The sequence below is a fragment of the Castanea sativa genome, chromosome 7 (genome assembly GCF_040712315.1).
Source record: "Castanea sativa cultivar Marrone di Chiusa Pesio chromosome 7, ASM4071231v1".
Lineage (NCBI taxonomy): Eukaryota > Viridiplantae > Streptophyta > Magnoliopsida > Fagales > Fagaceae > Castanea > Castanea sativa.
Genome location: NC_134019.1, coordinates 10,550,954 through 10,565,387, shown reverse-complemented (window position 1 = coordinate 10,565,387; position 14,434 = coordinate 10,550,954). Strand labels below are relative to the sequence as shown.

At 33.1% G+C, this 14,434-nt stretch overlaps 1 long non-coding RNA gene across 1 annotated transcript; it reads left to right on the top strand.

Moving 5' to 3' along the window:
- The first annotated feature begins 984 nt into the window (after positions 1-984).
- LOC142642654 (uncharacterized) lies at positions 985-4,703 on the top strand. Its single transcript, XR_012845699.1, has 4 exons — positions 985-1,422; positions 1,541-2,763; positions 3,227-3,399; positions 3,833-4,703. It is a non-coding gene; the product is annotated as an uncharacterized LOC142642654 (long non-coding RNA).
- Positions 4,704-14,434: the final 9,731 nt, after the last annotated feature.

Below are 14,434 nucleotides of genomic sequence, written 5' to 3'. Positions count from 1 at the left end.
AACTGGACAAATCTTTTTAATTAAAAGAATTTAAGGGGATGATTGGGAATTGAGGATTACAGCAAGCCTTTCATGGCTACTTTGTTTATTGTTGAGTTGGAGATCCGATCACCCACGGTGGGTACTGGGTTTTTGTGGGGTGCTTGGGTTTTCATTTTTGGGCCTCCTTTTATGTCGCACCTACTGCTATTTCATCATGTTGGCTCCTTATCTTCCACGCTAAAGTAAAGAAAAGCCCCACATTATCTTTGGGAAAATTTGTAAATCATATTTTTTTTTATTTAACATTAATTATTTAAACTGACACTTTTTAAATTTTATTTAGGAATTTAGCTTCTGCACTCTACTAAAGACTCTAGGAATGAATATGGATGACTTTTTCCTTATTCAACTTTCAAAACACTTATTTCTACTTTTAGTCCAATATCATAAATCAATCTGAAATGCCTTCTTTATCTTTTGGGTTTTGGTATTCACAGCTCATTTTTTAGCAAACCCCTTCCCTTCATTTTGCTTCTTAAATTTTGGACTCTGAAAATAGAGAACATCTCAATTAAGCCACTTGCAGAAGCAATTGAAGCCTAAAAAATCCTGGGCCTCATAGTTGGTGCTCAACTTTTGGGCTCTGCAATTTTCAATAACTAAGTGATGATTCCCTTCTTTTTAATTTTGTTTTCTTTTTTGGAAAAAAAAAAAAATCATTGGCGATGATTGGCATATGATTTCTCATGTCCAAAATATTCCAATTTTGGGATTAAAATGGTGCTTGTTTTAACACTGCTTGGACATTTACTTCTGCATATCATTTTTTTTAGCAATCATAGAACCTTAAAAAAAGTTCTTTATCATCTTCAATGCTAACGTTTCATGCAATTCTTTGCGATTCCATATGAAGAATTTAAAAGCACACTGAAAAGAAATGAATAGAAGTCAAAGGGAGGATTGCCCAAGCGAATTGTGTTGGTTAGCTCTTTGGGTGGAACAGGGGAGGATTGCCCAAGCAATTTAGGCTTTAAAAAAAAAAAATCCTAAACCTCATATCATGTGAAGTGAAGCTCAAATCATCCCTTGAACAGATTGGGTAATGGAAATATTTTGGTTTCTATGCCTGTAAAATGATTGTTCTGTAGCTAAACTTGGATTAACAGCTCAGCTTGAAATTTCTGAGTTTAGAAATGCACTAGATTTTGGATGGATTCCACACTATGCATTAATTTTTATTTTTATTTTTTTTTAAATCCCAGTGAATTGAAATAACTTATTCTTTGGAAATGGAGAAACCAAAATTCATGTGAAAGAAACATTTTAAAATGTTCTTTTTCTTACTTGACTAAGGATGTCAGGTTTGATTATGTGAGGACTATCCCAAGACTATTCAAATTCAGATTTCCCTAAGGATCATCCACTTCACAATTCCTAAAGGTTTATACATCCCTTTCAAAATACACACTTTTTTTTGTGTTAATTAAATTGCCGACTTTCTCTCCTTTCCTTTTGCTTAATTACTGGTATGTTTCTCCTTTTTTTTATTTTTTTGCAGGTATGAGATGCCAAAATAGACAAGTTTAAGAGTTGGTGTTTCTTCATCTACAAGGAAAAAAATGAGTGTTCATTATCTCAATCCTTAATATTGAAATATCTTTCCTCCTAAGAGAATCCTTATCTTGTTATTTTCTATTTGCAGATTTAGTTAATCACATATGACTTTGAGTCTTCAATTTTGCATACAAGATACTACAGATATTACAAGCTCCATAAACTACATCATCTTATTATTATTATTATTTTTTTTTTGTTGAAATTATGTTCGATAGAATGATGTTATAATTGAGGACCACGGCTTGGTGCTGATACTCACTTATTCAAAATTAGTCTGTTGTTCATATTAGAATATTGCTAAGGTAATCAATTATTAATTTATTTTTCTTACCACAGGTTGGCCATAATTGTCACTTACATGCATTTTTTTCAGGAGCTCTTTTGATAACAATATTTGTAAAGCCTCTGCTTGTAAAGCTTGTATCTATATATTTGAAGCTTTTGCCTTTTAGTAATCCTAAAACTTATGAATGTGTACTGGTTGGTCAACAAAACCATTGGATTCATGGGTCAACAAAGCCTTTTAGTAGTTGATTCAATTTACTACAAAGAATAACAGGATACCGGTTTTAAGATTCATAGGCTGAGTAGCTGTTGTCTTGGGTATATTTGTGTTTGTTCCATCAAGACAGATTACAATAAAAAGTCGTAAATTTGAAGCTTTTGTATGCTCAAGTACAGGAATTCATTTCCGCTGATTAAAAAAGTTTTGAAATAGAATGCCTCATAATAACAAAGAAAATAACTAAATATGGTTAAAAACTCTGCAGGATAATGCAAACAAGATAGCAAGGAAGAAGAGAAAAAAAAAAAAAAGACACAAGTGACAAGATTGCCTCAGAATCACAAGAAGGCCTGTTTGGAATTCCAACAAGATAATAATTACGAGAATCTTATTGTCACTTAATTGCAACCACTAAAAATTCTAAATTATCCATGTCTTGATTACATGGATGATAAATGGCCATACCATCTGCCATAGTTTCTTTCTTTTTCCTTTTTCTTTTTGCTGCTGATGTTTAGGAAATTTTATTTGCAATTTGAATATGCAGAAACAGTTTGACGCACAATGAAAACATTTAGAAGGAAGCCAGCAAGAAACAGGGAAGATTGCTAAAAATTGCTCACATCCTGGAGTTTGGAGGGAATGAAGCTACCCATCAGGTGTGTGATTAATCATTTATCCTATTCTTCTTAGAAACTCCTATGCTATTTTCTTCTGATGAGTAAGATTTCAGTTCATCTCATATACAAAACCAACTGAGGCATAGGAAAAACCTAGTGTTTATTTGTATTTGATATGGAAAAAGAGTGCAAATATGGCACCTATATGTTAGGTTTATGGTCCTTCACATTTGTTTGAACACGTAACTATGCTTTGGTTCATCTGATACTCTTTAAGGCTACTTCAAAACCATTGATCTCTCTCTCTCTCTCTCTCTCTCTCTCTCTCTTGTGGAAAGAGGGGACCATCAAATATATGTTATGAAGTAATCATTATTGTTTGTTCGTAATATCAAGATCAGTTTTTCTTCTCATGCTCTTATGACCTCTAGTTTGTGATCAACTAGACTTAGTCTTTGGTTAATAATCATTACTCTCATATAGTTATATCCTATTACTGTAGGTAATTTCAGCTTCACAGAAAAATCTTACACTCAAATATGCTGGAGCTTCTGCTATGGATTTTGAACTCAAAAAAAAACAATCTATGACTGATGAACATTCAGATCTAATGAAGCTGCATAAACATTGGTGGATGCTACAAATGGCTGGGAGATCCTTGCTATGCATTCAAGTGTAAGATATGCACATTATGTTGCAAACATGTAAGCATGAATAACATTTTTTTAATCACTGATGATCATGCAATGCAATGCATTCATTACTTTCTTCTTTGTTGGCTCGATGATTAAGACATGAGTGATGTGTAGAGACATCTCCATGTTGTTCCCCGCTGGGAAGAAAGTACAACTTAAATTGAACTACAGAATGCATTCATTGCATGATATAGATACACATGTATAAGTTGGAAAGTCATGTTTACATTTGAATTCATAGTTTGGTATTGACTTTTCTTTCAGTGACTTATTTTCTTTCTTTCTTTCTTTCTCATTTGCCATTTTCTCTGTTTGTAAATTCCTAAAAAGCAGTTATAAATATTATATATGTCACAAATTTTGTTGAGAGAGATTGTGTGGAGGTCTGAAATGAGAGTGATTTCAATGTGCAGTGGTCCTTCCAAGGGTCTTCTCTAATAGGTTTCATCATGGGTGGTGAATTTGAGAAACAAGAGGGTTGCATCGGCATTTCAGTTTTGCTTGAAGACCTTTGATGATTTAATCTGTTTCAAAATTGCTGTGGAAGAAGAGGTTCATGATGTTGATGAGGCAAGCTTGTAGCGTAGGAAAATTGGGTCAAAGATGGGATTTGAAAAAAGGACAGCCCTCAGCCATGTCGATGTTAACAAGGCTTGTGGTTTGAATGGGCCATGACACTTAATTATGTTACTGCTTGGGCATTTGCTATTTTAGCTGAGGTTATTAAACTCTTGATTGATGCTTTTGCACTTCATTTTGTCACGTTGCAAACTATTGACTATTTACACTATTTTCATTTTATTCTGGCTGTTTCTTTGCTTTATAGTAATTGCATTTGAGTAATATTGTGCAATAGTACATGTATATATTTGGAGCGGATGTCATATTCTATAGCCATGTATTTTGGGTATGAATTGTAACATGAGTGTGAAAAATGGGAACCTCTATTTCATTTTCAGTTATAAGTTTGTGCTGAAAAATAAGTGAATAAAAGGTTACTATTTCAATATTATACCCAATGCAACTTCAATCAGAGTAACTTTTTAACTTGAGAGAATTTTTCTAGACATCATAGCAATGTAAAGAATTCAAAAAAAAAAAAAAAAAAAAAAAAGAACTATTTTTTGATGTATAAGTTTAAAACAAAACGTATAGATAATGTAGAGAAAGGATGTCGATGGCGGATTGGAGACGGGAGAAGTGAATTCATTTGGTGAGATAGGTGGCTCCATACCCCTGCCACATTCCAAATTTGCTAACCAAAACCTCCTACTTTACAAGATGCCGCAGTGAACTAACTGACATGGAAAAAAGATGCTGGAACACTGAACTGATCAGCAACTTATTCTCAAGAGAAGACATAGATGCAATTTTGGCTATTCCTCTTCCAAGACAAGAGATAAAATAATTTGGACTTTCACACCACAATTAATAGTGCCTATCATGTGGCTAGTGAGGCTAAATTTCCAACAATAGAGGAGACTTCCATGGGCAACAATAGGAAACAGTTTTGGTCAGCACAGTGGAAGACCAAAATTCCAAATCCCATTAAAGTCTTCACATGGAGGTCATGTCATAATGCAATTCCTACTTATGAAAATCTTGGTAGGTGAGGAGTTCCAGTGGAACAATGGTGTCCCTTAAGCAAGCATCAAGTACAAAGATGATTTTGTTGATGCTGTAAATTTAAGCCCAGCAGGCACAATATTAAACAAAGCAGAACTTCTTTCACTTGAGAGCTCAATACCGTGGCTAAACCAAATAAACTGCACTGTTTACGTTATTACGTACACTGCAAATCCAGAACAGTAGCTTTACAAATCTTCACAAAAGTCTGATATGCTTTGTTCCTCAATAGTTTCCTATAATGAAGCCCTTTTTTAAAAAATAAAAAAGTGACAGTAGGCTACACAATGAGGTAGCCTTCCCTTTGCAAATCCCTTACTTCCCATGGTTGGAGCCCTACTAATCCCACCCCCAAATAGGAAGAGAAAACACCTCCCAACTAGGGTAAGAGGTGATGAAGCCGGTTCCGAAATACATATTTCTAATGCATAATGTTTAAAAGCTTAAAATGGGAGGGGGGGGGGGGGGGGGAGAAACAAAATTACTGATCTAAAAGAAAGAAAAAAAAAAACTCATTAACCTTCATCAAGTGATACTAGCATATTGTATTATCATATCCGTTTATGTAAAAGTGCATGTGATTGACAATGGCCTATACTTAGATGTGCATATGTATCTCAAGATTCCTAAAACTTTCACTTTTGAATATAAACAAAGAGTTGGTAGATGCCAATGGTGAAACATAGTAAAGTATCACTTATTACCCAAAGAAGAAATTCAGGGGGAAAAAAGGATTTTAAAGTTGAAATCCCAAGTTGATAGATGAGAATAAAAGCTGGAAAAGCAATAGCTTCACAAATTAAAAGCCTATCTTCAATCAACATACCAAAGGTTGTGATACCTTTATCTTTTGGATTTCCTACTTGAAGTTACACTTTCCTTTACTGAACGGAATAACATTACCATATAACTCCCTAACCTGAAGCTACTTAGAAGCTCTTAAGTCTTAATCCAGTTCTTCTACATAGTTCAATTCCTGGGATAAAACGAGCCAGAGCAAGCTAGAAAAATTGTTGCCAAAATTTAAGAAAGAACTACAAGCAATATGCAAGTTTCATTTCTTCTGTATAAATATAAAACAAATTTCATGAATAGATTTTTTTAAAGTAAGCTGTATTATTCATAAACTGAAAATATTATCTAATTAAACTGAAAAGGAAAGGTTTTCTTTTTCTTCTCAATAAAACTGATTGTAATAAAGAAAAATATACTCTGTTTTGTTTTTTATTGTAATGACGTGGAACCTCACCAAGGTAGGGCCCTTTGGACCTACCCTGGGGAGTAAACCAAAGATAAACAACTCCACCCACCAGTAAGGGACTAAACTACTCTACTTTACTGTGTCTATATGGCACATATTTATCTCTTAAATAAGAACACGCCTCGATATATGCCTATCATTCCCAAAAAACAAAATGTTGCTAAACCACCAAAATGGAACTAAGCCCATCAATGTTATGACACCACAATCATCAAACCAATCAAACAAGTGCAAGATTTTAGCTAAAGCACACTTCAAAAAAACTTGGGAAATCAAACACTTCATATGAAATACAAGACATTCTTAACATAGCCCATCAAACATAAGCACACAAAGAACGTTTCTAAGACAGACCCTATATACCATCATCGAAAATTATTCAATACACCACGAGTAATTCTCCCTCATCTCGCATGAATGGTGGGTCTCACAATGAATTTAACATACATGTAAAAAAAAAATCATTTTTTTAGTATATAGATGTAACAAATCAAATGTTTAGACATGCCATCTTTACAAAGTCAAATTTTTAGACACAACACCCTCGCAAAATCAAAATTTAAGTGTGTACAAATAAAAAAAAAATAAAAAAAAGGATACATACCCTTGGGGACTTTGGAGTTGTTTCTTGTGCAATAGCTACAGAAGAAGAACGAGAAGAGCCGGGTATTGGGCCTTTAATAGGGAAGTATCGGTTCTTCTCCTTATCATAATAAAACCCAATAAGATCTGCCATATATGTATTACAATCACCATCATAAACTAAAAAAAAAAAAAGAAACCCAGAATCTAAAGCAACCCAGAAAAATAAAAAAGGAAGCAGAATAATTGAAATTATAAATGTAAGCCCAACAAAGTAAAAGGAAATTGAAGAAGAAGGAAGAGTACCTTGTGGCATGGCTTCAGAGAAACTGGGTGTCTGTACTGTATTGTGTTGTTGTTTTAGGTTAAGACTGGTAAAGAGCGGTGGAGGTGTCTAAAGAGAAAAACGGTCAAAACCTGCGTGTGCTGTTGAGGCGGTGGAACCAAAACTAAACAAATGGATTAATCGAAGGTACTCTTCTTATTAGAGGTATCATCAAATCCACCGCCTTTTCGAAATTGGGCCAACCCAACCTAACCCGTGGATTTGGGTTGATAATTTTTTTGGAGGCCTACTTTTAGTTTTTATATTTTGCATCTTTTTATTTTAGTCTCTATATTTTTATTTCACCACTTTTAATCTTTAAATCAATTAACGCGTTTCCATTTTAGTCCTTACCGTTAATCACTTAACAGAAATTGCTGATGTGACAAATGGAGTCTACTGTTGGCATAGTAAATACTGACGTGTTCATTAAAATAATATTAAAAAAATCTCAAGTCTGAATCCAAGTCAACCTCTAACTTAAAAAAAAATAAAATTATCAATTCTAAAAATTACAAAATTATAAAAAAAAATAAAAAAATAGTGGAATTTAGACTTGTGTGTGATTTTGTTTGTACTTGTTTCCTTTTTCTTTTCTTTTTCTTCTTTCTTTTTCTTTTTTTTTCCCAAATCTCTCTCTCAGTTTCTCCGCCTCCATTCTTTCTTTTTCTTCTTCTTTTTCTTCTTTCTCCCCCTATCTTTGTGCTGAGCCTTCTTGAACTCTCTTTATCTCTTAATTTTGCTTAAACCTAAACCCATATGCCTTAAGTTCCTCTCTCAAATCAATGGGTCTCTCTCTTTGGCTCAATACGGTGCTTTTCTCTCTCTCTAGCTCAAATTGACGCTCCCTCGGTGGGTCCGATCTAGCTTAACAAAATTCAGATTGGTGGTTCTGCCTTAGTCTGTTGGGTCCTTTCGGTGGTTGTGAAGCAGTGGTCTGTGTAGGTCCGGTGGTGGGTTGAAGGGTGGGTTTGTTGTTGGAGTGGGTTTGTTTTGGTGTTCTTGTTGGTATGGTTGAAGCAATGTTCTTGTTTGGTTGTGGGTTTGTGATCTGGTGTTAGTGTTTAAATTTGAGTTTGTGCTTTATGTTCTTGTGTTCGTGCTTTATGTTCTTGTGTTCTTGCTGTTCATTTAGGCTGTGCTTGCTGTATAGTTATTGCTGGATTTGTAGCGAAATTTTGGGAATATTTTGTTGAGGTTTTGGGTTTGACTATTTGGGTTATTTGATGAGTTTATAGAGATATTTTTGGAAATTCGTCTAGGATTTATTCTGGGTTTTTTTGTGGCTTTTCTATAGATTTTTCATGACTATTTGGCTGGAAATTTAAGTGTTTTTCTATGGAGAGGTAGAGACGTGAGAGGGGAAATCTTAAGGACCGAGAGTTTTTTCTTTTTTCTTTTTTCAATGCAGTTATTGGGGATGTTTTTGCTGGTTCTAGTGGTGTTTGGTTGGATGTTTGAGCAAAGTTTCTCTCCAAACTAGTTTGGAGAGAAACCCTTCAAACTTATCATATATCTTTTTTTTAGGTGTGAATTTTGAAAATCTAACCGTTGAATTTCATGTTCCTTATGTTCTTAACATGCATATCAAATTTCGTTCAAATCGGATTTTATTTACTCTTTGATCAATGAACTTATTTTTTATACACAATTTTAGATTACAAAAACTTGAAATCTTAACATATGTTTGATGACATAGCAATTGATTTTTGATTTTCTTGAAATTTTGCAAGCATGAATAATATAATAAGAACATGCAATCTAATGGTTAAATTTTCAAATTTCACACTCAATAAAAAAATATATGATTAGTTTGAAGGGTTTCTCTCCAAACTATTTGGAGAGAAACTTTTTCCTGGATGTTTTTGCTGGTAATTTGTGTTTGATTCTAAGTATAAGAAAATGCAAGAAAATTTTATGTTAGTATCATGTTCTTGTCAGTAAATTTTTTTTTTTCTAGGTTTGTGTTATTGTGATTGAATTTTCTGGGTTTGTGTTCTTTCTTGTTCATGTTTAAGATGAAACTAGATCTGAATTCATGTGTATTTTATGTTGTAATTTTGTTTTGTTTTTTTTTTCATTTTTTATTTTGTTAAAATAGATAAATTAATTTTCACAAATCAAAGGTTGATGTGGATGCTTATATGTTTTTTTTAATCATTATTTTATTCTGGCGTGGCATTTTTAAATATTATTTTATTGGTCACGTCAGCATTTAATATGCCAACAGTGAACTCCGTTTGCCACATCAACAATTTCCGTTAAATGAGTAACGGTAAGAACCAAAATGAAACGCGTTAATTAATTTAGGGACTAAAAGTGGTGAAATGAAAATGTAACGACTAAAATGAAAAAGATGCAAAATGTAGGAAGTAAAAGTGCATTTACACAATTTTTCAACTCATTTGACTTAAACCAACCTAGCATGTATGTAACTTTATTTTATTACTTTTATTTTAATATTTTGATCTAATTAATTTTTTGGTATTTTGATAATTAGTTTTAATGAATCTGAAAATTTAGAATATAATTTAAGCATATCATAGAAAATGTAATATATTATTGAAAAATATGTTTAAATAATTGATAAAAACCTAATTTCTTCAAGACATAATATATGTATATATAATCCACCAACTTATGTGGGCTGCATTGGGTTGTTTCTACAGAATTGATGGACTGGATTGAAATTTCTCAAACCAATATTGTCAAGTTGAGTTGAAAAAACTCTCCGACTCTACCCATGTATACATGTACCTCTTATTAATAGCTTGAAGTTAGCGCTATTTGGGTTGGGGTTTTTTGTTTTTATTTTACCATTACACGGTTTTAATTTTATCAAAAAAAAAAAAAAATACATGGTTTCAAATTAACTCACTTTTAATGAGTTATTTTTTATATTTGCAATTTCTGTATGGTAAGTAATATAAAACTATTTCAAATTTATTTTTTTTCAAAGAAATTAATATAAACAAGCTAAAAATGCAAAACATACTCTCTATGTTTTACTAAAATTCATTATAGCCCTTTTATATGTTGTGGTTTGTGGGAGGAGGAAACCCGAAGAGAATGAATCATCAAGTGGGATTCGCCCTAGGTATAACTAGGCCCGACTATTCATCAGGTCAGGCCCAACCTAGTCAGGTCAGGTAAACCAAGGAGGACAACCCGTTGAGGAGCCCGAGGAACGGATACTTCTCAGGAGACTAAAGATAAGCCACCAAGGCCATAAGGTTGAAGGCCGAGGAGGATCGTAGTGACATATAAGCAAGGGCGGAAGGAAACTTCTAGATAAAGCATTCATCACCTTCACATTCAATGCACTCTACCAACTCAGGATGCTGCATTAATAGTAGAATGGCACATGAATAGTGCCCCCACAACCTGTAGCCTACTCCACCACCACTAGTAAGACAGTGATGGGACAAGTATCTAAAGAATGATCAACAACCCTTCAAGTGGAAGGCTGAGATGCAATCCAAACAGCTGTATATAAGAAGGAAGGTCCCCCTTGAATAGGGATCTAAAAGTTTAGAGAGAGAAGTAGGAAAATAGAGAGAGAAAGTGATCATTGTAAAACCGAGAAGTGTATTCTGAAAGAACAATTGCTCATCGGCTAGCTTGAGGAATGACTTAAATAAGAATTTATCTTTTCCTAATATAATTCTCCACATGTATTGTCATCCTTGCTAATCTCATTTCTTTGATTACCAACCCGTGGCTACAAGATCAAAATGTTGACCTTGACCATCCACCTCTACAAATTAGTTGTACTGAGCCTCCATCCTAGCCCAATCTCATATAGGTTTGGGCCTGGTTGTTAGTTTTGCCCCCTATATGGTTAATTTTCCAAAATTTTTAATTTTTCTTCAAATTTTTTAAATTAAAAAAATTCAATCAATGACTGAAAAGTATTTCCCAGATTTTTTTTTTCAAATAATTTTAACAAAAAAGTTTACGGAAATGCCTTAATTGAATAAATCTAAAACTTAGAGAGTTGAAATGAATGAAAACAAAATTAAAAGACTGGAATGAATTATGAAGAAACTTAAAGTGTGTGTTTTGCATTTTAGCTTATAAAAGGCTTAGACAACAAGTTCTAATGGGATACCATAAACGATAATAATTATCCTAAACCAAAAAAGAAATCATATGATTAATCTTAAACAATAAAAAATAGGGGTAATTACACTCTCCTCCCTTGAGGTTTAAGGGAATGACACCCAACCCCAAATCTGAATGGAAAAAACACTCCCTGACCTTGAGGTTTTAAAAAAAAAAAAACCCCTTTATGTTTATATTAGTAACAAAATATTCTAAATTTTTATTAGAATCTCTTTACAAAAGTTTAATTATGGTTAATAAAAAAAAACTGATATATTTAGAATAAAAATGCAAAATTTATCAAGTACCAAAACATTTGCAATGGCAAATCTCTCCGTAACCCGTTGAAAAAAGAAAAAAAAAAATCATACTTAATATTTTAAAATACACTTCAATTAAAAATTTAATACAATGAATTTTAATTTTGAAAATGAGGATAATTCTTGAAACTTGCCCTTAAATAAAGGACAAGTAAGTATATAACATTTTTAATCTTAATTTAACAAAGTTTAGTCAATCATATGTCAAGGGGGGAAATGTTTTTTTTTTCCCTTTAAGTTTGGGGTGGAATGTAATTTTCCTAAACCTTAAGGGAGGGGAGTGTTATTATCCCAAAAAAATATATAGGAGCAATAACATCTACTATTTATAAAAATAAAAACAAATAGGAAAACAAAGTGGGCAATAAAGTAGGTAATAGCATGACCCGTCCCCCAAAAGTTCTGGTGATGAAAAGTTTGGTCTAAGCATTTCTTTGAACGACATTTCAAGAATCATAAAACATAGGCTTGTACTGTTGTACAATGTATTGAGAGGGTTGAACTAATAACTAGAAGATGTAACCATTGTGGGGAGTAAAAAGACCCTGATGGAGATGTGGGCCTTTGGGCCATGCTAAGGAAGGCCGACCTGCTCTTGGGTTTAGAACTTGTTAGTACTACGAGTCGGCCCATACGCCGAGGATCCGAGGATCCAGCCGAGGGTGAATTTCTCTTCGGACGGACACCGGAGAACCCGGGACTTTATGGTAAAGGTCAGGGAATGACACGGTTAAGACCAATGGTTAAAGGGGGTAAACCCTTGAATGTCCTAGAAGCACCGATGTTAGAGAAATACCAAAGATAAAGGCTGCCACCTCCACATTAAAGACCCTGCACCTACCACCCTGGCCGCATTAATGGGGAAGTGACACCTGAACAGTGGAAGGGAAACTTCTGGTTACTATTCAAAGGCACTGAGAAAAGAAATATCTAGGCTAAGGGGTAGTTGGGACAACACGTGTACAAAGTATCAAAAAGATGAGTATTTAAGGAGCAACTTAGAACAGAAATGGGGGCCCCCTTCTTTGTAATCTAAAAAGAAAAAGAAAAGAGAGAAAGAGAGAATATAAGAACATCTCTCGGCTTACGTCCGAGCAGGTTGATTTACAATATTCTTTGTTGTTTTCAAGTGTTTGCAATCTTTGACTTGTCATTTAATCCTCAAACACTTCTAACCTGGGTTTCAAGCCCACACTCTACAAATTCATATTGTTTAAGGCTCATTGGGCCTGAGCCCGTAACTGTTCTTGGGGCCAGGTGCAATTGTGCACTTACAACCATATTGTTTAAATCTTAAAGCCATCTTAAACTACGTTAAATTTGGTAGAGATGTTAGAAGTGCCTTTGAAATAATGAATTCTAAAACTATGAGACTGGTTGGGCAGAAAACAAATTAAATAAGAGCACTGTTGTGGGCATAATGTTTTTACAACAAAAATAAAAAATTTAGGTGACAAGTTATTATTGATTCTCATCTGCAGTTAGGGGCGGCTTGATATATTTGGTAGCCTAAGGCGAAAAATGAAATTGAGGCATTTTATGTATTTAAATATGACTTCAAAATTAAATACTACTCCATTTAAACTCTATTATCTTATTTTAAATGCAAAATTATTACTAATTAACATAAACCATGCAAAAATTTCTTTTATAGAAAGTCTATAAACACAAAAAATTAGACAAAACTTTTCACATCTGTTGATGTGATAGAATGATAGTAGTAAGTAAAAAAAGATGTTAGTGGTGGACCTAGGTGAAAACTAGTAAAAATTTGCCAACTCCACTATTGTGAAAAAAATTGTGATTTTTTTTTTTTTGTGTATTGCTTTTTTTTTGTTGTTGAGAAGTTCTACATTCACAATAAAACCCATCACTAAAATTATTTTTTTATCATCAATAACAACCTATAACAATCGGCTACTTAGAATTTGTTGTAATAGTGTTGTAAAAGTAGCATTTTTATCTCTCTTTTTTTTCCATTTGATAAAAAATATTATTTTATTTGTTGGCTAATATTTGGGCTTAATTAAATTAAAATTTGAGGCATTTTTTATACGTAGAGCCTTAGGCGATTGCATCAATCACATTTAGTATCAAGCCGGCAAGGTTTGTGCTAAGTGCCAACCACAAACACCACCTTTTTTATCCGCAATTAAGAAACTGTCACCAAATTTTTGTTCATAAAATAATGTCCTATTCTAGATTAAGTATGGTTGTTTCCTAGAATTCTAGTAAGATTATTTATTTAACCGGTATCACCCTAAAAATAAAACCAACCACAAATTGAATCACTACAATTTAATTAAGAAGGAAATAAAAAGAGTAAAATACACGAAAGAACAATATAATAAAAGAGAACTCTTGCATATTTCCTTTTTTTTTTTTTAATAGTAAAAAGATTTTACGTATTTCTAATATTCCAAACCTTAAAATCAGTTCATAGCACACTGTCACTACTCTGCGAAATCTTACATGTTTTTTAGTCTCATGCCAAAAACATGAGACAGAGAATGAAGGTTGAAGATATATAATAATAAATAAATAAAACACACACACGCATTTAACATTGATGCATTAATCATAGAGAACTAGCAAAAGAGAAAAGAAGAAATACACTAAAGTCAAATATGCACATAAATTGACACAAATGGGTTCAAGCTAGCCAATAAAAAATCGGAACACAAATGAGTAGAAGCTTGGATATTTGTATTTCTGTGAACGTCTGTTATGTACAATTTATAAGTATATTTTATAAATGTTCATAGTAGAGTGGAGCTTTATGTCTCTGTTTGCTTCT